General features: G+C 50.6%; 7 non-coding genes across 7 annotated transcripts; all 7 read right to left on the minus strand.

Moving 5' to 3' along the window:
• Window positions 1–3465: 3465 nt before the first annotated feature.
• Window positions 3466–3606, minus strand: LOC138496786 (U4 spliceosomal RNA). Its single transcript, XR_011278266.1, has one exon. It is a non-coding gene; the product is annotated as a U4 spliceosomal RNA (small nuclear RNA).
• Window positions 3607–7114: 3508 nt separating this feature from the next.
• LOC138496785 (U4 spliceosomal RNA) lies at window positions 7115–7255 on the minus strand. Its single transcript, XR_011278265.1, has one exon. It is a non-coding gene; the product is annotated as a U4 spliceosomal RNA (small nuclear RNA).
• Window positions 7256–10763: 3508 nt separating this feature from the next.
• On the minus strand, window positions 10764–10904 carry LOC138496481 (U4 spliceosomal RNA). The gene has a single exon (XR_011277989.1). It is a non-coding gene; the product is annotated as a U4 spliceosomal RNA (small nuclear RNA).
• Window positions 10905–14412: 3508 nt separating this feature from the next.
• Window positions 14413–14553, minus strand: LOC138496734 (U4 spliceosomal RNA). Its single transcript, XR_011278219.1, has one exon. It is a non-coding gene; the product is annotated as a U4 spliceosomal RNA (small nuclear RNA).
• A 3508-nt stretch (window positions 14554–18061) lies between these two features.
• Window positions 18062–18202, minus strand: LOC138496483 (U4 spliceosomal RNA). Its single transcript, XR_011277990.1, has one exon. It is a non-coding gene; the product is annotated as a U4 spliceosomal RNA (small nuclear RNA).
• A 3508-nt stretch (window positions 18203–21710) lies between these two features.
• LOC138496621 (U4 spliceosomal RNA) lies at window positions 21711–21851 on the minus strand. The gene has a single exon (XR_011278116.1). It is a non-coding gene; the product is annotated as a U4 spliceosomal RNA (small nuclear RNA).
• Window positions 21852–25359: 3508 nt separating this feature from the next.
• On the minus strand, window positions 25360–25500 carry LOC138496773 (U4 spliceosomal RNA). The gene has a single exon (XR_011278254.1). It is a non-coding gene; the product is annotated as a U4 spliceosomal RNA (small nuclear RNA).
• Window positions 25501–26813: the final 1313 nt, after the last annotated feature.

Below are 26813 nucleotides of genomic sequence, written 5' to 3' on the forward strand. Positions count from 1 at the left end.
TAACTTGCACTGATCCCAGCAAGCTCCATTCTGAGCATCCTTTGTCAAACTCATAAAACCGCCTGGATTCCAGTGCCGAGATTTGTTGAGGTGAACACCTGTATCATCTTGCGCTCACCAAACTGACAGCAAATATAGTAGCAAGGTATGCATAGGATTCTGGGAGTAAACATGCAAATGAGCAGGCTGCTACCTGTGCGCTCTTTCCCTTAGCATGATCGGTGGCCTGTTGGCAAGTGACCCCGCCCTCCTGAGAGATTATTGGGCAGGCCGCTGCCAAGGCAACATGGGAGAGGCTTGAGAATGCAAAGAGCCATTGGAGGATTGCACAGGAGCGAGGACAGCATCGAGAAATGGGCTCCTTTGGGGACAGGTGAAGTGATGCTCCACCAGGACGACCAGCTGTTTCTGCAGTGCAGCCAGGACATTGACAAGAAGTGAATCAATTTGTCTCTGAGCGTTCCAACTGTTGACCAAACCATTACAATTTCGATACATTTCCATGCCATCACATACCTACCTGTTTGTGATAATTGCACTTGTCCTTGAAAATAGACCCGATTTTGCAGGGGACTCTGGGAAAAGTGAAAAGGTCCTATGTAATTCACGTCTTGTACCCTGTCTCATAGGGCGGACCCTGCAATTCTACTTCCACTCCACTGCCAAAAATGAAGCGGCCTTGCCCTGTTCAGGCTTTTTGCTGTAGCCCCTGGGCCTTTGCAGAGCCATCTGCTTAGTGTGGCTCTGCCACTGAGGTCAGAAGAGAACATTTAGCCTGAGAAACGGCTGTCTGTGTGTGCAGCTTGGAGAAGACACTGTTGCCATGGGAAAGACATGCCTGTTTGCTGTGCAAATGAAGTGCAGACACAGACAGAAGAGACCACTTGACTGGTAGGAATTGAAGAACCTGACCAAGAGAAGAGTGAGGAATTAGACCATCCGCACGGGGAGTGTGCGCTCCGCCTGGGCTGGTTTGATACTTTTAAAAAAGAAATGGAATGTTGGTAGGTAAACCTCCTGGAAATGTGTGGGGCTATTCCGCACACATTTCCCAATGGACACTGCACAACAAACACATAGTCAAGTGCACTCTGGGGGACACAGTCTACCGGTGCGGTCCTCCTGTCACATTTAGCTGCAATGTGACAGCCATGGGTACATCAAAGCATCTCTGAAGGGGGAAGGCAACGCCTTCCTCCGGCCCTGGTCAGCCTACTTAAAATAGCAAAGGCTCCATCGATATGCCCTGCCTATTGTTAGGTTCTCTCTGATGGCAGCGCATACTGATGAGAGTTAAGTGAAGCAGGCCTGCCAAGAGGCCTGTTCACAGAACTAACACAGGGCAGGAAACCCCAACACCTTTTTCATATGCAATGTGTCAGCTTGAAGCTAGCTCCCACCCCTCTGTATGAAGGCCATTGAATGTCATGTGTGGAACAACTGTTTACAGTAGGCAACCGCTGCAGGGCCACCCCCTTTCAGAGGGAAGATATATGTGATTTGATGCAGACAGTCTGTTCTCGAGCTCAATTAACCAGAGAGCCACTTTGATCCACAGGAGACAGGAAGATGGGTGCGGCTTAGTAGTACATGTTGTCACCCCTTACCTTTCCTGTTGCAAAGCACTCTGGTCATGACCTTACGCATGACAGAAGATTGGTGGTGGGGACCCAGGATTGGGTCTTTAAGGTAGGCTTAGCATGCTCCAATCACTGGGGCCCATTTGGCTTTAAAAGAGGGCTGAGCCCCTCACTAAGCAGATCATCCGACGACTTCAAAAGGAGTACGAAGAAGGACTCATTCGGACCCTCGGTGATGGTACAGTCTGCCTCACGGCTTCCGCCAGTGAAGGAAGTCCAGGATTTCCAAGAGGGAAGCAAAATACCTCCCAAAACATCTCCCAGGGAACAGAGGGAGATACCCGACTCAGAGGATCCATCAAGCAGCACCAGAACCGGTACCCAGCCAGCACACAGCGTGCCCTGCTAGGTTAAGCCAGCAAGCTTCCTAGGTGGGAAGTGCCAGAGAGTCTCTGAACAAAGGACAAGGCCGTTGCCGGCAAACACTCTTCTCAGCTTTGGGTCGGCCGCCTTAAACGTCGACCCAAGCATTGAGAAGAAGCTCGGAGGAGTGCCACAACAAGCATCAACCAGCGTCCATCTTTTAAGGACTTTTTCGAAGCAGTCGAGCTCTCAAACTGCGACCGGCTGCACCACTGTGGCTGTTCTCACGCTGCAGTCACTAAAGCCGTCTGAGAACCCTCGACCAGCGTTCCAGATCCACCAACCAGCACACAGACAACGATTCTTCACCCCGAGCCGCCGGGTAGGGCAGCCTGCAGCCGTCCGCCCAGCCTCGCTTACCAAACTGCCTGCCAACTGATATCCGCATCTGTCGTCCCTCTTGAACTCTGTCGCCGGAGCTACAAAGCATGCTGGAAGCCACTCGATGCTGTTGAGTACCAAGATCATCTCAAACACCAGTTACATTGTGGTTCTGTCCCCCTGGTCCTTCTCCGAAGGCCCTTAGTGACATTTACGACCTCTTGCTCCCTTGCTGCTGCAACCAAATAACCTTGAACAGTTCAGACTGATTGCTTTCCCGACTGCACTCCTGTCAGTATCCAGAGTGCATCCCTCTCCTTTGTGAAACTGTCTGTCCCCTGTTTTCCTTTATAGGGTGGGTTGTATTTTGTAGTGTGTTAGAACTGTCTGTTGTATTAATACTAAAGTAGATATTTGTATACAACCTTGACTGGACAGTCCCTTTTATCAGTGGGTCACAATTGTTTTTTCGCTCTGTTGCAACTAACCAGCCTGACGTTCCGTCCACTGTTCGGACCCCTTCCGGTGTATTAGAGGTGTGGGACTGATTGATGGTCTAGAAAGCGATATTCCTCCCTGGACCACTAGTGCCCCGGAAGTTGATTCGTCACACCAAGAGAGGTCGGGTTGTTGACTCCACGTGAATATGTGTCTATAGAATGCATGGGGACAGAAATGCCCTTTTGCCTCTCTTGGGAAGACTGAGATGGTGAGCGAAGGCCAAAGGTAAAGCGACCCCTCTGCTGCGGTTGGCTTCAGTGGCAGCCAGACCTCCCTGAGTAACCATCCAACAATCTGATGACTTTCGCAAGAGCAGATGTGGCAAAGAGGATCGAAGGCAGACAGGTCACTGTCTGCTAGGTTCTGAAAGCTCATGGTTTTCATGTCGTGAGATCAGGAAGGCAGCGAGACAACTGAGGCGCTTAATGCACCTGCTGCATGGTCACGGTTCCATAGACTTCGCTGCGCCGCTTGGAGTTTACGAATGCGCTAGCTTCTGGAAGTAAACCCCTTTGTTGAGGGTAGGCCACAAGAGAACAAAGAATAGAAGGGATGGGTTCCGAAAAACACACCCCTCTTGCTAGGTCTTCTCCAGTGGAGTAAAAGCGTCATTGTCTCCTTTTCAAACAAATCGGTACAGCCTCCGTAGAGACTGTCAAAAATTACCAATTCCTGCTATATTTCAAGCTGTCATGGCGGGGTATTAGGTAAAGTTTTCAATAAGCAATAATCGCGCCTCGGTTAAACCTCTTGAGCTACGATACTGCCACTGCGCAAAGCTAAAGCACCTGACCCAGAGGCCCGTGCGCCCCGGGAATGGATTCCCATTTAACTTGCACTGATCCCAGCAAGCTCCATCCTGAGCATCCTTTGTCAAACTCATAAAACCGCCTGGATTCCAGTGCCGAGATTTGTTGAGGTGAACACCTGTATCATCTTGCGCTCACCAAACTGACAGCAAATATAGTAGCAAGGTATGCATAGGATTCTGGGAGTAAACATGCAAATGAGCAGGCTGCTACCTGTGCGCTCTTTCCCTTAGCATGATCGGTGGCCTGTTGGCAAGTGACCCCGCCCTCCTGAGAGATTATTGGGCAGGCCGCTGCCAAGGCAACATGGGAGAGGCTTGAGAATGCAAAGAGCCATTGGAGGATTGCACAGGAGTGAGGACAGCATCGAGAAATGGGCTCCTTTGGGGACAGGTGAAGTGATGCTCCACCAGGACGACCAGCTGTTTCTGCAGTGCAGCCAGGACATTGACAAGAAGTGAATCAATTTGTCTCTGAGCGTTCCAACTGTTGACCAAACCATTACAATTTCGATACATTTCCATGCCATCACATACCTACCTGTTTGTGATAATTGCACTTGTCCTTGAAAATAGACCCGATTTTGCAGGGGACTCTGGGAAAAGTGAAAAGGTCCTATGTAATTCACGTCTTGTACCCTGTCTCATAGGGCGGACCCTGCAATTCTACTTCCACTCCACTGCCAAAAATGAAGCGGCCTTGCCCTGTTCAGGCTTTTTGCTGTAGCCCCTGGGCCTTTGCAGAGCCATCTGCTTAGTGTGGCTCTGCCACTGAGGTCAGAAGAGAACATTTAGCCTGAGAAACGGCTGTCTGTGTGTGCAGCTTGGAGAAGACACTGTTGCCATGGGAAAGACATGCCTGTTTGCTGTGCAAATGAAGTGCAGACACAGACAGAAGAGACCACTTGACTGGTAGGAATTGAAGAACCTGACCAAGAGTGAGGAATTAGACCATCCGCACGGGGAGTGTGCGCTCCGCCTGGGCTGGTTTGATACTTTTAAAAAAGAAATGGAATGTTGGTAGGTAAACCTCCTGGAAATGTGTGGGGCTATCCCGCACACATTTCCCAATGGACACTGCACAACAAACACATAGTCAAGTGCACTCTGGGGGACACAGTCTACCGGTGCGGTCCTCCTGTCACATTTAGCTGCAATGTGACAGCCATGGGTACATCAAAGCATCTCTGAAGGGGGAAGGCAACGCCTTCCTCCGGCCCTGGTCAGCCTACTTAAAATAGCAAAGGCTCCATCGATATGCCCTGCCTATTGTTAGGTTCTCTCTGATGGCAGCGCATACTGATGAGAGTTAAGTGAAGCAGGCCTGCCAAGAGGCCTGTTCACAGAACTAACACAGGGCAGGAAACCCCAACACCTTTTTCATATGCAATGTGTCAGCTTGAAGCTAGCTCCCACCCCTCTGTATGAAGGCCATTGAATGTCATGTGTGGAACAACTGTTTACAGTAGGCAACCGCTGCAGGGCCACCCCCTTTCAGAGGGAAGATATATGTGATTTGATGCAGACAGTCTGTTCTCGAGCTCAATTAACCAGAGAGCCACTTTGATCCACAGGAGACAGGAAGATGGGTGCGGCTTAGTAGTACATGTTGTCACCCCTTACCTTTCCTGTTGCAAAGCACTCTGGTCATGACCTTACGCATGACAGAAGATTGGTGGTGGGGACCCAGGATTGGGTCTTTAAGGTAGGCTTAGCATGCTCCAATCACTGGGGCCCATTTGGCTTTAAAAGAGGGCTGAGCCCCTCACTGAGCAGATCATCCGACGACTTCAAAAGGAGTACGAAGAAGGACTCATTCGGACCCTCGGTGATGGTACAGTCTGCCTCACGGCTTCCGCCAGTGAAGGAAGTCCAGGATTTCCAAGAGGGAAGCAAAATACCTCCCAAAACATCTCCCAGGGAACAGAGGGAGATACCCGACTCAGAGGATCCATCAAGCAGCACCAGAACCGGTACCCAGCCAGCACACAGCGTGCCCTGCTAGGTTAAGCCAGCAAGCTTCCTAGGTGGGAAGTGCCAGAGAGTCTCTGAACAAAGGACAAGGCCGTTGCCGGCAAACACTCTTCTCAGCTTTGGGTCGGCCGCCTTAAACGTCGACCCAAGCATTGAGAAGAAGCTCGGAGGAGTGCCACAACAAGCATCAACCAGCGTCCATCTTTTAAGGACTTTTTCAAAGCAGTCGAGCTCTCAAACTGCGACCGGCTGCACCACTGTGGCTGTTCTCACGCTGCAGTCACTAAAGCCGTCTGAGAACCCTCGACCAGCGTTCCAGATCCACCAACCAGCACACAGACAACGATTCTTCACCCCGAGCCGCCGGGTAGGGCAGCCTGCAGCCGTCCGCCCAGCCTCGCTTACCAAACTGCCTGCCAACTGATATCCGCATCTGTCGTCCCTCTTGAACTCTGTCGCCGGAGCTACAAAGCATGCTGGAAGCCACTCGATGCTGTCGAGTACCAAGATCATCTCAAACACCAGTTACATTGTGGTTCTGTCCCCCTGGTCCTTCTCCGAAGGCCCTTAGTGACATTTACGACCTCTTGCTCCCTTGCTGCTGCAACCAAATAACCTTGAACAGTTCAGACTGATTGCTTTACCGACTGCACTCCTGTCAGTATCCAGAGTGCATCCCTCTCCTTTGTGAAACTGTCTGTCCCCTGTTTTCCTTTATAGGGTGGGTTGTATTTTGTAGTGTGTTAGAACTGTCTGTTGTATTAATACTAAAGTAGATATTTGTATACAACCTTGACTGGACAGTCCCTTTTATCAGTGGGTCACAATTGTTTTTTCGCTCTGTTGCAACTAACCAGCCTGACGTTCCGTCCACTGTTCAGACCCCTTCCGGTGTACTAGAGGTGTGGGACTGATTGATGGTCTAGAAAGCGATATTCCTCCCTGGACCACTAGTGCCCCGGAAGTTGATTCGTCACACCAAGAGAGGTCGGGTTGTTGACTCCACGTGAATATGTGTCTATAGAATGCATGGGGACAGAAATGCCCTTTTGCCTCTCTTGGGAAGACTGAGATGGTGAGCGAAGGCCAAAGGTAAAGCGACCCCTCTGCTGCGGTTGGCTTCAGTGGCAGCCAGACCTCCCTGAGTAACCATCCAACAATCTGATGACTTTCGCAAGAGCAGATGTGGCAAAGAGGATCGAAGGCAGACAGGTCACTGTCTGCTAGGTTCTGAAAGCTCATGGTTTTCATGTCGTGAGATCAGGAAGGCAGCGAGACAACTGAGGCGCTTAATGCACCTGCTGCATGGTCACGGTTCCATAGACTTCGCTGCGCCGCTTGGAGTTTACGAATGCGCTAGCTCCTGGAAGTAAACCCCTTTGTTGAGGGTAGGCCACGAGAGAACAAAGAATAGAAGGGATGGGTTCCGAAAAACACACCCCTCTTGCTAGGTCTTCTCCAGTGGAGTAAAAGCGTCATTGTCTCCTTTTCAAACAAATCGGTTCAGCCTCCGTAGAGACTGTCAAAAATTACCAATTCCAGCTATATTTCAAGCTGTCATGGCGGGGTATTGGGTAAAGTTTTCAATAAGCAATAATCGCGCCTCGGTTAAAGCTCATGAGCTACGATACTGCCACTGCGCAAAGCTAAAGCACCTGACCCAGAGGCCCGTGCGCCCCGGGAATGGATTCCCATTTAACTTGCACTGATCCCAGCAAGCTCCATCCTGAGCATCCTTTGTCAAACTCATAAAACCGCCTGGATTCCAGTGCCGAGATTTGTTGAGGTGAACACCTGTATCATCTTGCGCTCACCAAACTGACAGCAAATATAGTAGCAAGGTATGCATAGGATTCTGGGAGTAAACATGCAAATGAGCAGGCTGCTACCTGTGCGCTCTTTCCCTTAGCATGATCGGTGGCCTGTTGGCAAGTGACCCCGCCCTCCTGAGAGATTATTGGGCAGGCCGCTGCCAAGGCAACATGGGAGAGGCTTGAGAATGCAAAGAGCCATTGGAGGATTGCACAGGAGCGAGGACAGCATCGAGAAATGGGCTCCTTTGGGGACAGGTGAAGTGATGCTCCACCAGGACGACCAGCTGTTTCTGCAGTGCAGCCAGGACATTGACAAGAAGTGAATCAATTTGTCTCTGAGCGTTCCAACTGTTGACCAAACCATTACAATTTCGATACATTTCCATGCCATCACATACCTACCTGTTTGTGATAATTGCACTTGTCCTTGAAAATAGACCCGATTTTGCAGGGGACTCTGGGAAAAGTGAAAAGGTCCTATGTAATTCACGTCTTGTACCCTGTCTCATAGGGCGGACCCTGCAATTCTACTTCCACTCCACTGCCAAAAATGAAGCGGCCTTGCCCTGTTCAGGCTTTTTGCTGTAGCCCCTGGGCCTTTGCAGAGCCATCTGCTTAGTGTGGCTCTGCCACTGAGGTCAGAAGAGAACATTTAGCCTGAGAAACGGCTGTCTGTGTGTGCAGCTTGGAGAAGACACTGTTGCCATGGGAAAGACATGCCTGTTTGCTGTGCAAATGAAGTGCAGACACAGACAGAAGAGACCACTTGACTGGTAGGAATTGAAGAACCTGACCAAGAGTGAGGAATTAGACCATCCGCACGGGGAGTGTGCGCTCCGCCTGGGCTGGTTTGATACTTTTAAAAAAGAAATGGAATGTTGGTAGGTAAACCTCCTGGAAATGTGTGGGGCTATCCCGCACACATTTCCCAATGGACACTGCACAACAAACACATAGTCAAGTGCACTCTGGGGGACACAGTCTACCGGTGCGGTCCTCCTGTCACATTTAGCTGCAATGTGACAGCCATGGGTACATCAAAGCATCTCTGAAGGGGGAAGGCAACGCCTTCCTCCGGCCCTGGTCAGCCTACTTAAAATAGCAAAGGCTCCATCGATATGCCCTGCCTATTGTTAGGTTCTCTCTGATGGCAGCGCATACTGATGAGAGTTAAGTGAAGCAGGCCTGCCAAGAGGCCTGTTCACAGAACTAACACAGGGCAGGAAACCCCAACACCTTTTTCATATGCAATGTGTCAGCTTGAAGCTAGCTCCCACCCCTCTGTATGAAGGCCATTGAATGTCATGTGTGGAACAACTGTTTACAGTAGGCAACCGCTGCAGGGCCACCCCCTTTCAGAGGGAAGATATATGTGATTTGATGCAGACAGTCTGTTCTCGAGCTCAATTAACCAGAGAGCCACTTTGATCCACAGGAGACAGGAAGATGGGTGCGGCTTAGTAGTACATGTTGTCACCCCTTACCTTTCCTGTTGCAAAGCACTCTGGTCATGACCTTACGCATGACAGAAGATTGGTGGTGGGGACCCAGGATTGGGTCTTTAAGGTAGGCTTAGCATGCTCCAATCACTGGGGCCCATTTGGCTTTAAAAGAGGGCTGAGCCCCTCACTGAGCAGATCATCCGACGACTTCAAAAGGAGTACGAAGAAGGACTCATTCGGACCCTCGGTGATGGTACAGTCTGCCTCACGGCTTCCGCCAGTGAAGGAAGTCCAGGATTTCCAAGAGGGAAGCAAAATACCTCCCAAAACATCTCCCAGGGAACAGAGGGAGATACCCGACTCAGAGGATCCATCAAGCAGCACCAGAACCGGTACCCAGCCAGCACACAGCGTGCCCTGCTAGGTTAAGCCAGCAAGCTTCCTAGGTGGGAAGTGCCAGAGAGTCTCTGAACAAAGGACAAGGCCGTTGCCGGCAAACACTCTTCTCAGCTTTGGGTCGGCCGCCTTAAACGTCGACCCAAGCATTGAGAAGAAGCTCGGAGGAGTGCCACAACAAGCATCAACCAGCGTCCATCTTTTAAGGACTTTTTCGAAGCAGTCGAGCTCTCAAACTGCGACCGGCTGCACCACTGTGGCTGTTCTCTAGCTGCAGTCACTAAAGCCGTCTGAGAACCCTCGACCAGCGTTCCAGATCCACCAACCAGCACACAGACAACGATTCTTCACCCCGAGCCGCCGGGTAGGGCAGCCTGCAGCCGTCCGCCCAGCCTCGCTTACCAAACTGCCTGCCAACTGATATCCGCATCTGTCGTCCCTCTTGAACTCTGTCGCCGGAGCTACAAAGCATGCTGGAAGCCACTCGATGCTGTCGAGTACCAAGATCATCTCAAACACCAGTTACATTGTGGTTCTGTCCCCCTGGTCCTTCTCCGAAGGCCCTTAGTGACATTTACGACCTCTTGCTCCCTTGCTGCTGCAACCAAATAACCTTGAACAGTTCAGACTGATTGCTTTCCCGACTGCACTCCTGTCAGTATCCAGAGTGCATCCCTCTCCTTTGTGAAACTGTCTGTCCCCTGTTTTCCTTTATAGGGTGGGTTGTATTTTGTAGTGTGTTAGAACTGTCTGTTGTATTAATACTAAAGTAGATATTTGTATACAACCTTGACTGGACAGTCCCTTTTATCAGTGGGTCACAATTGTTTTTTCGCTCTGTTGCAACTAACCAGCCTGACGTTCCGTCCACTGTTCGGACCCCTTCCGGTGTACTAGAGGTGTGGGACTGATTGATGGTCTAGAAAGCGATATTCCTCCCTGGACCACTAGTGCCCCGGAAGTTGATTCGTCACACCAAGAGAGGTCGGGTTGTTGACTCCACGTGAATATGTGTCTATAGAATGCATGGGGACAGAAATGCCCTTTTGCCTCTCTTGGGAAGACTGAGATGGTGAGCGAAGGCCAAAGGTAAAGCGACCCCTCTGTTGCGGTTGGCTTCAGTGGCAGCCAGACCTCCCTGAGTAACCATCCAACAATCTGATGACTTTCGCAAGAGCAGATGTGGCAAAGAGGATCGAAGGCAGACAGGTCACTGTCTGCTAGGTTCTGAAAGCTCATGGTTTTCATGTCGTGAGATCAGGAAGGCAGCGAGACAACTGAGGCGCTTAATGCACCTGCTGCATGGTCACGGTTCCATAGACTTCGCTGCGCCGCTTGGAGTTTACGAATGCGCTAGCTTCTGGAAGTAAACCCCTTTGTTGAGGGTAGGCCACGAGAGAACAAAGAATAGAAGGGATGGGTTCCGAAAAACACACCCCTCTTGCTAGGTCTTCTCCAGTGGAGTAAAAGCGTCATTGTCTCCTTTTCAAACAAATCGGTTCAGCCTCCGTAGAGACTGTCAAAAATTACCAATTCCAGCTATATTTCAAGCTGTCATGGCGGGGTATTGGGTAAAGTTTTCAATAAGCAATAATCGCGCCTCGGTTAAACCTCATGAGCTACGATACTGCCACTGCGCAAAGCTAAAGCACCTGACCCAGAGGCCCGTGCGCCCCGGGAATGGATTCCCATTTAACTTGCACTGATCCCAGCAAGCTCCATCCTGAGCATCCTTTGTCAAACTCATAAAACCGCCTGGATTCCAGTGCCGAGATTTGTTGAGGTGAACACCTGTATCATCTTGCGCTCACCAAACTGACAGCAAATATAGTAGCAAGGTATGCATAGGATTCTGGGAGTAAACATGCAAATGAGCAGGCGTCTACCTGTGCGCTCTTTCCCTTAGCATGATCGGTGGCCTGTTGGCAAGTGACCCCGCCCTCCTGAGAGATTATTGGGCAGGCCGCTGCCAAGGCAACATGGGAGAGGCTTGAGAATGCAAAGAGCCATTGGAGGATTGCACAGGAGCGAGGACAGCATCGAGAAATGGGCTCCTTTGGGGACAGGTGAAGTGATGCTCCACCAGGACGACCAGCTGTTTCTGCAGTGCAGCCAGGACATTGACAAGAAGTGAATCAATTTGTCTCTGAGCGTTCCAACTGTTGACCAAACCATTACAATTTCGATACATTTCCATGCCATCACATACCTACCTGTTTGTGATAATTGCACTTGTCCTTGAAAATAGACCCGATTTTGCAGGGGACTCTGGGAAAAGTGAAAAGGTCCTATGTAATTCATGTCTTGTACCCTGTCTCATAGGGCGGACCCTGCAATTCTACTTCCACTCCACTGCCAAAAATGAAGCGGCCTTGCCCTGTTCAGGCTTTTTGCTGTAGCCCCTGGGCCTTTGCAGAGCCATCTGCTTAGTGTGGCTCTGCCACTAAGGTCAGAAGAGAACATTTAGCCTGAGAAACGGCTGTCTGTGTGTGCAGCTTGGAGAAGACACTGTTGCCATGGGAAAGACATGCCTGTTTGCTGTGCAAATGAAGTGCAGACACAGACAGAAGAGACCACTTGACTGGTAGGAATTGAAGAACCTGACCAAGAGTGAGGAATTAGACCATCCGCACGGGGAGTGTGCGCTCCGCCTGGGCTGGTTTGATACTTTTAAAAAAGAAATGGAATGTTGGTAGGTAAACCTCCTGGAAATGTGTGGGGCTATCCCGCACACATTTCCCAATGGACACTGCACAACAAACACATAGTCAAGTGCACTCTGGGGGACACAGTCTACCGGTGCGGTCCTCCTGTCACATTTAGCTGCAATGTGACAGCCATGGGTACATCAAAGCATCTCTGAAGGGGGAAGGCAACGCCTTCCTCCGGCCCTGGTCAGCCTACTTAAAATAGCAAAGGCTCCATCGATATGCCCTGCCTATTGTTAGGTTCTCTCTGATGGCAGCGCATACTGATGAGAGTTAAGTGAAGCAGGCCTGCCAAGAGGCCTGTTCACAGAACTAACACAGGGCAGGAAACCCCAACACCTTTTTCATATGCAATGTGTCAGCTTGAAGCTAGCTCCCACCCCTCTGTATGAAGGCCATTGAATGTCATGTGTGGAACAACTGTTTACAGTAGGCAACCGCTGCAGGGCCACCCCCTTTCAGAGGGAAGATATATGTGATTTGATGCAGACAGTCTGTTCTCGAGCTCAATTAACCAGAGAGCCACTTTGATCCACAGGAGACAGGAAGATGGGTGCGGCTTAGTAGTACATGTTGTCACCCCTTACCTTTCCTGTTGCAAAGCACTCTGGTCATGACCTTACGCATGACAGAAGATTGGTGGTGGGGACCCAGGATTGGGTCTTTAAGGTAGGCTTAGCATGCTCCAATCACTGGGGCCCATTTGGCTTTAAAAGAGGGCTGAGCCCCTCACTGAGCAGATCATCCGACGACTTCAAAAGGAGTACGAAGAAGGACTCATTCGGACCCTCGGTGATGGTACAGTCTGCCTCACGGCTTCCGCCAGTGAAGGAAGTCCAGGATTTCCAAGAGGGAAGCAAAATACCTCCCAAAACATCTCCCAGGGAACAGAGGGAGATACCCGACTCAGAGGATCCATCAAGCAGCACCAGAACCGGTACCCAGCCAGCACACAGCGTGCCCTGCTAGGTTAAGTCAGCAAGCTTCCTAGGTGGGAAGTGCCAGAGAGTCTCTGAACAAAGGACAAGGCCGTTGCCGGCAAACACTCTTCTCAGCTTTGGGTCGGCCGCCTTAAACGTCGACCCAAGCATTGAGAAGAAGCTCGGAGGAGTGCCACAACAAGCATCAACCAGCGTCCATCTTTTAAGGACTTTTTCGAAGCAGTCGAGCTCTCAAACTGCGACCGGCTGCACCACTGTGGCTGTTCTCTAGCTGCAGTCACTAAAGCCGTCTGAGAACCCTCGACCAGCGTTCCAGATCCACCAACCAGCACACAGACAACGATTCTTCACCCCGAGCCGCCGGGTAGGGCAGCCTGCAGCCGTCCGCCCAGCCTCGCTTACCAAACTGCCTGCCAACTGATATCCGCATCTGTCGTCCCTCTTGAACTCTGTCGCCGGAGCTACAAAGCATGCTGGAAGCCACTCGATGCTGTCGAGTACCAAGATCATCTCAAACACCAGTTACATTGTGGTTCTGTCCCCCTGGTCCTTCTCCGAAGGCCCTTAGTGACATTTACGACCTCTTGCTCCCTTGCTGCTGCAACCAAATAACCTTGAACAGTTCAGACTGATTGCTTTCCCGACTGCACTCCTGTCAGTATCCAGAGTGCATCCCTCTCCTTTGTGAAACTGTCTGTCCCCTGTTTTCCTTTATAGGGTGGGTTGTATTTTGTAGTGTGTTAGAACTGTCTGTTGTATTAATACTAAAGTAGATATTTGTATACAACCTTGACTGGACAGTCCCTTTTATCAGTGGGTCACAATTGTTTTTTCGCTCTGTTGCAACTAACCAGCCTGACGTTCCGTCCACTGTTCGGACCCCTTCCGGTGTACTAGAGGTGTGGGACTGATTGATGGTCTAGAAAGCGATATTCCTCCCTGGACCACTAGTGCCCCGGAAGTTGATTCGTCACACCAAGAGAGGTCGGGTTGTTGACTCCACGTGAATATGTGTCTATAGAATGCATGGGGACAGAAATGCCCTTTTGCCTCTCTTGGGAAGACTGAGATGGTGAGCGAAGGCCAAAGGTAAAGCGACCCCTCTGCTGCGGTTGGCTTCAGTGGCAGCCAGACCTCCCTGAGTAACCATCCAACAATCTGATGACTTTCGCAAGAGCAGATGTGGCAAAGAGGATCGAAGGCAGACAGGTCACTGTCTGCTAGGTTCTGAAAGCTCATGGTTTTCATGTCGTGAGATCAGGAAGGCAGCGAGACAACTGAGGCGCTTAATGCACCTGCTGCATGGTCACGGTTCCATAGACTTCGCTGCGCCGCTTGGAGTTTACGAATGCGCTAGCTTCTGGAAGTAAACCCCTTTGTTGAGGGTAGGCCACGAGAGAACAAAGAATAGAAGGGATGGGTTCCGAAAAACACACCCCTCTTGCTAGGTCTTCTCCAGTGGAGTAAAAGCGTCATTGTCTCCTTTTCAAACAAATCGGTACAGCCTCCGTAGAGACTGTCAAAAATTACTAATTCCAGCTATATTTCAAGCTGTCATGGCGGGGTATTGGGTAAAGTTTTCAATAAGCAATAATCGCGCCTCGGTTAAACCTCATGAGCTACGATACTGCCACTGCGCAAAGCTAAAGCACCTGACCCAGAGGCCCGTGCGCCCCGGGAATGGATTCCCATTTAACTTGCACTGATCCCAGCAAGCTCCATCCTGAGCATCCTTTGTCAAACTCATAAAACCGCCTGGATTCCAGTGCCGAGATTTGTTGAGGTGAACACCTGTATCATCTTGCGCTCACCAAACTGACAGCAAATATAGTAGCAAGGTATGCATAGGATTCTGGGAGTAAACATGCAAATGAGCAGGCTGCTACCTGTGCGCTCTTTCCCTTAGCATGATCGGTGGCCTGTTGGCAAGTGACCCCGCCCTCCTGAGAGATTATTGGGCAGGCCGCTGCCAAGGCAACATGGGAGAGGCTTGAGAATGCAAAGAGCCATTGGAGGATTGCACAGGAGCGAGGACAGCATCGAGAAATGGGCTCCTTTGGGGACAGGTGAAGTGATGCTCCACCAGGACGACCAGCTGTTTCTGCAGTGCAGCCAGGACATTGACAAGAAGTGAATCAATTTGTCTCTGAGCGTTCCAACTGTTGACCAAACCATTACAATTTCGATACATTTCCATGCCATCACATACCTACCTGTTTGTGATAATTGCACTTGTCCTTGAAAATAGACCCGATTTTGCAGGGGACTCTGGGAAAAGTGAAAAGGTCCTATGTAATTCACGTCTTGTACCCTGTCTCATAGGGCGGACCCTGCAATTCTACTTCCACTCCACTGCCAAAAATGAAGCGGCCTTGCCCTGTTCAGGCTTTTTGCTGTAGCCCCTGGGCCTTTGCAGAGCCATCTGCTTAGTGTGGCTCTGCCACTGAGGTCAGAAGAGAACATTTAGCCTGAGAAACGGCTGTCTGTGTGTGCAGCTTGGAGAAGACACTGTTGCCATGGGAAAGACATGCCTGTTTGCTGTGCAAATGAAGTGCAGACACAGACAGAAGAGACCACTTGACTGGTAGGAATTGAAGAACCTGACCAAGAGTGAGGAATTAGACCATCCGCACGGGGAGTGTGCGCTCCGCCTGGGCTGGTTTGATACTTTTAAAAAAGAAATGGAATGTTGGTAGGTAAACCTCCTGGAAATGTGTGGGGCTATCCCGCACACATTTCCCAATGGACACTGCACAACAAACACATAGTCAAGTGCACTCTGGGGGACACAGTCTACCGGTGCGGTCCTCCTGTCACATTTAGCTGCAATGTGACAGCCATGGGTACATCAAAGCATCTCTGAAGGGGGAAGGCAACGCCTTCCTCCGGCCCTGGTCAGCCTACTTAAAATAGCAAAGGCTCCATCGATATGCCCTGCCTATTGTTAGGTTCTCTCTGATGGCAGCGCATACTGATGAGAGTTAAGTGAAGCAGGCCTGCCAAGAGGCCTGTTCACAGAACTAACACAGGGCAGGAAACCCCAACACCTTTTTCATATGCAATGTGTCAGCTTGAAGCTAGCTCCCACCCCTCTGTATGAAGGCCATTGAATGTCATGTGTGGAACAACTGTTTACAGTAGGCAACCGCTGCAGGGCCACCCCCTTTCAGAGGGAAGATATATGTGATTTGATGCAGACAGTCTGTTCTCGAGCTCAATTAACCAGAGAGCCACTTTGATCCACAGGAGACAGGAAGATGGGTGCGGCTTAGTAGTACATGTTGTCACCCCTTACCTTTCCTGTTGCAAAGCACTCTGGTCATGACCTTACGCATGACAGAAGATTGGTGGTGGGGACCCAGGATTGGGTCTTTAAGGTAGGCTTAGCATGCTCCAATCACTGGGGCCCATTTGGCTTTAAAAGAGGGCTGAGCCCCTCACTGAGCAGATCATCCGACGACTTCAAAAGGAGTACGACGAAGGACTCATTCGGACCCTCGGTGATGGTACAATCTGCCTCGCGGCTTCCGCCAGTGAAGGAAGTCCAGGATTTCCAAGAGGGAAGCAAAATACCTCCCAAAACATCTCCCAGGGAACAGAGGGAGATACCCGACTCAGAGGATCCATCAAGCAGCACCAGAACCGGTACCCAGCCAGCACACAGCGTGCCCTGCTAGGTTAAGCCAGCAAGCTTCCTAGGTGGGAAGTGCCAGAGAGTCTCTGAACAAAGGACAAGGCCGTTGCCGGCAAACACTCTTCTCAGCTTTGGGTCGGCCGCCTTAAACGTCGACCCAAGCATTGAGAAGAAGCTCGGAGGAGTGCCACAACAAGCATCAACCAGCGTCCATCTTTTAAGGACTTTTTCGAAGCAGTCGAGCTCTCAAACTGCGACCGGCTGCACCACTGTGGCTGTTCTCACGCTGCAGTCACTAAAGCCGTCTGAGAACCCTCGACCAGCGTTCCAGATCCACCAACCAGCACACAGACAACGATTCTTCACCCCGAGCCGCCGGGTAGGGCAGCCTGCAGCCGTCCGCCCAGCCTCGCTTACCAAACTGCCTGCCAACTGATATCCGCATCTGTCGTCCCTCTTGAACTCTGTCGCCGGAGCTACAAAGCATGCTGGAAGCCACTCGATGCTGTCGAGTACCAAGATCATCTCAAACACCAGTTACATTGTGGTTCTGTCCCCCTGGTCCTTCTCCGAAGGCCCTTAGTGACATTTACGACCTCTTGCTCCCTTGCTGCTGCAACCAAATAACCTTGAACAGTTCAGACTGATTGCTTTACCGACTGCACTCCTGTCAGTATCCAGAGTGCATCCCTCTCCTTTGTGAAACTGTCTGTCCCCTGTTTTCCTTTATAGGGTGGGTTGTATTTTGTAGTGTGTTAGAACTGTCTGTTGTATTAATACTAAAGTAGATATTTGTATACAACCTTGACTGGACAGTCCCTTTTATCAGTGGGTCACAATTGTTTTTTCGCTCTGTTGCAACTAACCAGCCTGACGTTCCGTCCACTGTTCGGACCCCTTCCGGTGTACTAGAGGTGTGGGACTGATTGATGGTCTAGAAAGCGATATTCCTCCCTGGACCACTAGTGCCCCGGAAGTTGATTCGTCACACCAAGAGAGGTCGGGTTGTTGACTCCACGTGAATATGTGTCTATAGAATGCATGGGGACAGAAATGCCCTTTTGCCTCTCTTGGGAAGACTGAGATGGTGAGCGAAGGCCAAAGGTAAAGCGACCCCTCTGTTGCGGTTGGCTTCAGTGGCAGCCAGACCTCCCTGAGTAACCATCCAACAATCTGATGACTTTCGCAAGAGCAGATGTGGCAAAGAGGATCGAAGGCAGACAGGTCACTGTCTGCTAGGTTCTGAAAGCTCATGGTTTTCATGTCGTGAGATCAGGAAGGCAGCGAGACAACTGAGGCGCTTAATGCACCTGCTGCATGGTCACGGTTCCATAGACTTCGCTGCGCCGCTTGGAGTTTACGAATGCGCTAGCTTCTGGAAGTAAACCCCTTTGTTGAGGGTAGGCCACGAGAGAACAAAGAATAGAAGGGATGGGTTCCGAAAAACACACCCCTCTTGCTAGGTCTTCTCCAGTGGAGTAAAAGCGTCATTGTCTCCTTTTCAAACAAATCGGTTCAGCCTCCGTAGAGACTGTCAAAAATTACCAATTCCAGCTATATTTCAAGCTGTCATGGCGGGGTATTGGGTAAAGTTTTCAATAAGCAATAATCGCGCCTCGGTTAAACCTCATGAGCTACGATACTGCCACTGCGCAAAGCTAAAGCACCTGACCCAGAGGCCCGTGCGCCCCGGGAATGGATTCCCATTTAACTTGCACTGATCCCAGCAAGCTCCATCCTGAGCATCCTTTGTCAAACTCATAAAACCGCCTGGATTCCAGTGCCGAGATTTGTTGAGGTGAACACCTGTATCATCTTGCGCTCACCAAACTGACAGCAAATATAGTAGCAAGGTATGCATAGGATTCTGGGAGTAAACATGCAAATGAGCAGGCTGCTACCTGTGCGCTCTTTCCCTTAGCATGATCGGTGGCCTGTTGGCAAGTGACCCCGCCCTCCTGAGAGATTATTGGGCAGGCCGCTGCCAAGGCAACATGGGAGAGGCTTGAGAATGCAAAGAGCCATTGGAGGATTGCACAGGAGCGAGGACAGCATCGAGAAATGGGCTCCTTTGGGGACAGGTGAAGTGATGCTCCACCAGGACGACCAGCTGTTTCTGCAGTGCAGCCAGGACATTGACAAGAAGTGAATCAATTTGTCTCTGAGCGTTCCAACTGTTGACCAAACCATTACAATTTCGATACATTTCCATGCCATCACATACCTACCTGTTTGTGATAATTGCACTTGTCCTTGAAAATAGACCCGATTTTGCAGGGGACTCTGGGAAAAGTGAAAAGGTCCTATGTAATTCACGTCTTGTACCCTGTCTCATAGGGCGGACCCTGCAATTCTACTTCCACTCCACTGCCAAAAATGAAGCGGCCTTGCCCTGTTCAGGCTTTTTGCTGTAGCCCCTGGGCCTTTGCAGAGCCATCTGCTTAGTGTGGCTCTGCCACTGAGGTCAGAAGAGAACATTTAGCCTGAGAAACGGCTGTCTGTGTGTGCAGCTTGGAGAAGACACTGTTGCCATGGGAAAGACATGCCTGTTTGCTGTGCAAATGAAGTGCAGACACAGACAGAAGAGACCACTTGACTGGTAGGAATTGAAGAACCTGACCAAGAGTGAGGAATTAGACCATCCGCACGGGGAGTGTGCGCTCCGCCTGGGCTGGTTTGATACTTTTAAAAAAGAAATGGAATGTTGGTAGGTAAACCTCCTGGAAATGTGTGGGGCTATCCCGCACACATTTCGCAATGGACACTGCACAACAAACACATAGTCAAGTGCACTCTGGGGGACACAGTCTACCGGTGCGGTCCTCCTGTCACATTTAGCTGCAATGTGACAGCCATGGGTACATCAAAGCATCTCTGAAGGGGGAAGGCAACGCCTTCCTCCGGCCCTGGTCAGCCTACTTAAAATAGCAAAGGCTCCATCGATATGCCCTGCCTATTGTTAGGTTCTCTCTGATGGCAGCGCATACTGATGAGAGTTAAGTGAAGCAGGCCTGCCAAGAGGCCTGTTCACAGAACTAACACAGGGCAGGAAACCCCAACACCTTTTTCATATGCAATGTGTCAGCTTGAAGCTAGCTCCCACCCCTCTGTATGAAGGCCATTGAATGTCATGTGTGGAACAACTGTTTACAGTAGGCAACCGCTGCAGGGCCACCCCCTTTCAGAGGGAAGATATATGTGATTTGATGCAGACAGTCTGTTCTCGAGCTCAATTAACCAGAGAGCCACTTTGATCCACAGGAGACAGGAAGATGGGTGCGGCTTAGTAGTACATGTTGTCACCCCTTACCTTTCCTGTTGCAAAGCACTCTGGTCATGACCTTACGCATGACAGAAGATTGGTGGTGGGGACCCAGGATTGGGTCTTTAAGGTAGGCTTAGCATGCTCCAATCACTGGGGCCCATTTGGCTTTAAAAGAGGGCTGAGCCTCTCACTGAGCAGATCATCCGACGACTTCAAAAGGAGTACGAAGAAGGACTCATTCGGACCCTCGGTGATGGTACAGTCTGCCTCACGGCTTCCGCCAGTGAAGGAAGTCCAGGATTTCCAAGAGGGAAGCAAAATACCTCCCAAAACATCTCCCAGGGAACAGAGGGAGATACCCGACTCAGAGGATCCATCAAGCAGCACCAGAACCGGTACCCAGCCAGCACACAGCGTGCCCTGCTAGGTTAAGCCAGCAAGCTTCCTAGGTGGGAAGTGCCAGAGAGTCTCTGAACAAAGGACAAGGCCGTTGCCGGCAAACACTCTTCTCAGCTTTGGGTCGGCCGCCTTAAACGTCGACCCAAGCATTGAGAAGAAGCTCGGAGGAGTGCCACAACAAGCATCAACCAGCGTCCATCTTTTAAGTACTTTTTCGAAGCAGTCGAGCTCTCAAACTGCGACCGGCTGCACCACTGTGGCTGTTCTCTAGCTGCAGTCACTAAAGCCGTCTGAGAACCCTCGACCAGCGTTCCAGATCCACCAACCAGCACACAGACAGCGATTCTTCACCCCGAGCCGCCGGGTAGGGCAGCCTGCAGCCGTCCGCCCAGCCTCGCTTACCAAACTGCCTGCCAACTGATATCCGCATCTGTTGTCCCTCTTGAACTCTGTCGCCGGAGCTACAAAGCATGCTGGAAGCCACTCGATGCTGTCGAGTACCAAGATCATCTCAAACACCAGTTACATTGTGGTTCTGTCCCCCTGGTCCTTCTCCGAAGGCCCTTAGTGACATTTACGACCTCTTGCTCCCTTGCTGCTGCAACCAAATAACCTTGAACAGTTCAGACTGATTGCTTTCCCGACTGCACTCCTGTCAGTATCCAGAGTGCATCCCTCTCCTTTGTGAAACTGTCTGTCCCCTGTTTTCCTTTATAGGGTGGGTTGTATTTTGTAGTGTGTTAGAACTGGCTGTTGTATTAATACTAAAGTAGATATTTGTATACAACCTTGACTGGACAGTCCCTTTTATCAGTGGGTCACAATTGTTTTTTCGCTCTGTTGCAACTAACCAGCCTGACGTTCCGTCCACTGTTCGGACCCCTTCCGGTGTACTAGAGGTGTGGGACTGATTGATGGTCTAGAAAGCGATATTCCTCCCTGGACCACTAGTGCCCCGGAAGTTGATTCGTCACACCAAGAGAGGTCGGGTTGTTGACTCCACGTGAATATGTGTCTATAGAATGCATGGGGACAGAAATGCCCTTTTGCCTCTCTTGGGAAGACTGAGATGGTGAGCGAAGGCCAAAGGTAAAGCGACCCCTCTGCTGCGGTTGGCTTCAGTGGCAGCCAGACCTCCCTGAGTAACCATCCAACAATCTGATGACTTTCGCAAGAGCAGATGTGGCAAAGAGGATCGAAGGCAGACAGGTCACTGTCTGCTAGGTTCTGAAAGCTCATGGTTTTCATGTTGTGAGATCAGGAAGGCAGCGAGACAACTGAGGCGCTTAATGCACCTGCTGCATGGTCACGGTTCCATAGACTTCGCTGCGCCGCTTGGAGTTTACGAATGCGCTAGCTTCTGGAAGTAAACCCCTTTGTTGAGGGTAGGCCATGAGAGAACAAAGAATAGAAGGGATGGGTTCCGAAAAACACACCCCTCTTGCTAGGTCTTCTCCAGTGGAGTAAAAGCGTCATTGTCTCCTTTTCAAACAAATCGGTACAGCCTCCGTAGAGACTGTCAAAAATTACCAATTCCAGCTACCTTTCAAGCTGTCATGGCGGGGTATTGGGTAAAGTTTTCAATAAGCAATAATCGCGCCTCGGTTAAACCTCATGAGCTACGATACTGCCACTGCGCAAAGCTAAAGCACCTGACCCAGAGGCCCGTGCGCCCCGGGAATGGATTCCCATTTAACTTGCACTGATCCCAGCAAGCTCCATCCTGAGCATCCTTTGTCAAACTCATAAAACCGCCTGGATTCCAGTGCCGAGATTTGTTGAGGTGAACACCTGTATCATCTTGCGCTCACCAAACTGACAGCAAATATAGTAGCAAGGTATGCATAGGATTCTGGGAGTAAACATGCAAATGAGCAGGCGTCTACCTGTGCGCTCTTTCCCTTAGCATGATCGGTGGCCTGTTGGCAAGTGACCCCGCCCTCCTGAGAGATTATTGGGCAGGCCGCTGCCAAGGCAACATGGGAGAGGCTTGAGAATGCAAAGAGCCATTGGAGGATTGCACAGGAGCGAGGACAGCATCGAGAAATGGGCTCCTTTGGGGACAGGTGAAGTGATGCTCCACCAGGACGACCAGCTGTTTCTGCAGTGCAGCCAGGACATTGACAAGAAGTGAATCAATTTGTCTCTGAGCGTTCCAACTGTTGACCAAACCATTACAATTTCGATACATTTCCATGCCATCACATACCTATCTGTTTGTGATAATTGCACTTGTCCTTGAAAATAGACCCGATTTTGCAGGGGACTCTGGGAAAAGTGAAAAGGTCCTATGTAATTCACGTCTTGTACCCTGTCTCATAGGGCGGACCCTGCAATTCTACTTTCACTCCACTGCCAAAAATGAAGCGGCCTTGCCCTGTTCAGGCTTTTTGCTGTAGCCCCTGGGCCTTTGCAGAGCCATCTGCTTAGTGTGGCTCTGCCACTGAGGTCAGAAGAGAACATTTAGCCTGAGAAACGGCTGTCTGTGTGTGCAGCTTGGAGAAGACACTGTTGCCATGGGAAAGACATGCCTGTTTGCTGTGCAAATGAAGTGCAGACACAGACAGAAGAGACCACTTGACTGGTAGGAATTGAAGAACCTGACCAAGAGTGAGGAATTAGACCATCCGCACGGGGAGTGTGCGCTCCGCCTGGGCTGGTTTGATACTTTTAAAAAAGAAATGGAATGTTGGTAGGTAAACCTCCTGGAAATGTGTGGGGCTATCCCGCACACATTTCCCAATGGACACTGCACAACAAACACATAGTCAAGTGCACTCTGGGGGACACAGTCTACCGGTGCGGTCCTCCTGTCACATTTAGCTGCAATGTGACAGCCATGGGTACATCAAAGCATCTCTGAAGGGGGAAGGCAACGCCTTCCTCCGGCCCTGGTCAGCCTACTTAAAATAGCAAAGGCTCCATCGATATGCCCTGCCTATTGTTAGGTTCTCTCTGATGGCAGCGCATACTGATGAGAGTTAAGTGAAGCAGGCCTGCCAAGAGGCCTGTTCACAGAACTAACACAGGGCAGGAAACCCCAACACCTTTTTCATATGCAATGTGTCAGCTTGAAGCTAGCTCCCACCCCTCTGTATGAAGGCCATTGAATGTCATGTGTGGAACAACTGTTTACAGTAGGCAACCGCTGCAGGGCCACCCCCTTTCAGAGGGAAGATATATGTGATTTGATGCAGACAGTCTGTTCTCGAGCTCAATTAACCAGAGAGCCACTTTGATCCACAGGAGACAGGAAGATGGGTGCGGCTTAGTAGTACATGTTGTCACCCCTTACCTTTCCTGTTGCAAAGCACTCTGGTCATGACCTTACGCATGACAGAAGATTGGTGGTGGGGACCCAGGATTGGGTCTTTAAGGTAGGCTTAGCATGCTCCAATCACTGGGGCCCATTTGGCTTTAAAAGAGGGCTGAGCCCCTCACTGAGCAGATCATCCGACGACTTCAAAAGGAGTACGAAGAAGGACTCATTCGGACCCTCGGTGATGGTACAATCTGCCTCGCGGCTTCCGCCAGTGAAGGAAGTCCAGGATTTCCAAGAGGGAAGCAAAATACCTCCCAAAACATCTCCCAGGGAACAGAGGGAGATACCCGACTCAGAGGATCCATCAAGCAGCACCAGAACCGGTACCCAGCCAGCACACAGCGTGCCCTGCTAGGTTAAGCCAGCAAGCTTCCTAGGTGGGAAGTGCCAGAGAGTCTCTGAACAAAGGACAAGGCCGTTGCCGGCAAACACTCTTCTCAGCTTTGGGTCGGCCGCCTTAAACGTCGACCCAAGCATTGAGAAGAAGCTCGGAGGAGTGCCACAACAAGCATCAACCAGCGTCCATCTTTTAAGGACTTTTTCGAAGCAGTCGAGCTCTCAAACTGCGACCGGCTGCACCACTGTGGCTGTTCTCACGCTGCAGTCACTAAAGCCGTCTGAGAACCCTCGACCAGCGTTCCAGATGCACCAACCAGCACACAGACAACGATTCTTCACCCCGAGCCGCCGGGTAGGGCAGCCTGCAGCCGTCCGCCCAGCCTCGCTTACCAAACTGCCTGCCAACTGATATCCGCATCTGTCGTCCCTCTTGAACTCTGTCGCCGGAGCTACAAAGCATGCTGGAAGCCACTCGATGCTGTCGAGTACCAAGATCATCTCAAACACCAGTTACATTGTGGTTCTGTCCCCCTGGTCCTTCTCCGAAGGCCCTTAGTGACATTTACGACCTCTTGCTCCCTTGCTGCTGCAACCAAATAACCTTGAACAGTTCAGACTGATTGCTTTACCGACTGCACTCCTGTCAGTATCCAGAGTGCATCCCTCTCCTTTGTGAAACTGTCTGTCCCCTGTTTTCCTTTATAGGGTGGGTTGTATTTTGTAGTGTGTTAGAACTGTCTGTTGTATTAATACTAAAGTAGATATTTGTATACAACCTTGACTGGACAGTCCCTTTTATCAGTGGGTCACAATTGTTTTTTCGCTCTGTTGCAACTAACCAGCCTGACGTTCCGTCCACTGTTCGGACCCCTTCCGGTGTACTAGAGGTGTGGGACTGATTGATGGTCTAGAAAGCGATATTCCTCCCTGGACCACTAGTGCCCCGGAAGTTGATTCGTCACACCAAGAGAGGTCGGGTTGTTGACTCCACGTGAATATGTGTCTATAGAATGCATGGGGACAGAAATGCCCTTTTGCCTCTCTTGGGAAGACTGAGATGGTGAGCGAAGGCCAAAGGTAAAGCGACCCCTCTGCTGCGGTTGGCTTCAGTGGCAGCCAGACCTCCCTGAGTAACCATCCAACAATCTGATGACTTTCGCAAGAGCAGATGTGGCAAAGAGGATCGAAGGCAGACAGGTCACTGTCTGCTAGGTTCTGAAAGCTCATGGTTTTCATGTCGTGAGATCAGGAAGGCAGCGAGACAACTGAGGCGCTTAATGCACCTGCTGCATGGTCACGGTTCCATAGACTTCGCTGCGCCGCTTGGAGTTTACGAATGCGCTAGCTTCTGGAAGTAAACCCCTTTGTTGAGAGTAGGCCACGAGAGAACAAAGAATAGAAGGGATGGGTTCCGAAAAACACACCCCTCTTGCTAGGTCTTCTCCAGTGGAGTAAAAGCGTCATTGTCTCCTTTTCAAACAAATCGGTTCAGCCTCCGTAGAGACTGTCAAAAATTACCAATTCCAGCTATATTTCAAGCTGTCATGGCGGGGTATGGGGTAAAGTTTTCAATAAGCAATAATCGCGCCTCGGTTAAACCTCATGAGCTCCGATACTGCCACTGCGCAAAGCTAAAGCACCTGACCCAGAGGCCCGTGCGCCCCGGGAATGGATTCCCATTTAACTTGCACTGATCCCAGCAAGCTCCATCCTGAGCATCCTTTGTCAAACTCATAAAACCGCCTGGATTCCAGTGCCGAGATTTGTTGAGGTGAACACCTGTATCATCTTGCGCTCACCAAACTGACAGCAAATATAGTAGCAAGGTATGCATAGGATTCTGGGAGTAAACATGCAAATGAGCAGGCTGCTACCTGTGCGCTCTTTCCCTTAGCATGATCGGTGGCCTGTTGGCAAGTGACCCCGCCCTCCTGAGAGATTATTGGGCAGGCCGCTGCCAAGGCAACATGGGAGAGGCTTGAGAATGCAAAGAGCCATTGGAGGATTGCACAGGAGCGAGGACAGCATCGAGAAATGGGCTCCTTTGGGGACAGGTGAAGTGATGCTCCACCAGGACGACCAGCTGTTTCTGCAGTGCAGCCAGGACATTGACAAGAAGTGAATCAATTTGTCTCTGAGCGTTCCAACTGTTGACCAAACCATTACAATTTCGATACATTTCCATGCCATCACATACCTACCTGTTTGTGATAATTGCACTTGTCCTTGAAATTAGACCCGATTTTGCAGGGGACTCTGGGAAAAGTGAAAAGGTCCTATGTAATTCACGTCTTGTACCCTGTCTCATAGGGCGGACCCTGCAATTCTACTTCCACTCCACTGCCAAAAATGAAGCGGCCTTGCCCTGTTCAGGCTTTTTGCTGTAGCCCCTGGGCCTTTGCAGAGCCATCTGCTTAGTGTGGCTCTGCCACTGAGGTCAGAAGAGAACATTTAGCCTGAGAAACGGCTGTCTGTGTGTGCAGCTTGGAGAAGACACTGTTGCCATGGGAAAGACATGCCTGTTTGCTGTGCAAATGAAGTGCAGATACAGACAGAAGAGACCACTTGACTGGTAGGAATTGAAGAACCTGACCAAGAGTGAGGAATTAGACCATCCGCACGGGGAGTGTGCGCTCCGCCTGGGCTGGTTTGATACTTTTAAAAAAGAAATGGAATGTTGGTAGGTAAACCTCCTGGAAATGTGTGGGGCTATCCCGCACACATTTCCCAATGGACACTGCACAACAAACACATAGTCAAGTGCACTCTGGGGGACACAGTCTACCGGTGCGGTCCTCCTGTCACATTTAGCTGCAATGTGACAGCCATGGGTACATCAAAGCATCTCTGAAGGGGGAAGGCAACGCCTTCCTCCGGCCCTGGTCAGCCTACTTAAAATAGCAAAGGCTCCATCGATATGCCCTGCCTATTGTTAGGTTCTCTCTG

Source organism: Ambystoma mexicanum, chromosome 10 (assembly GCF_040938575.1).
Source record: "Ambystoma mexicanum isolate Mex_15411 chromosome 10, UKY_AmexF1_1, whole genome shotgun sequence".
Taxonomy (NCBI): Eukaryota; Metazoa; Chordata; class Amphibia; order Caudata; family Ambystomatidae; genus Ambystoma; species Ambystoma mexicanum.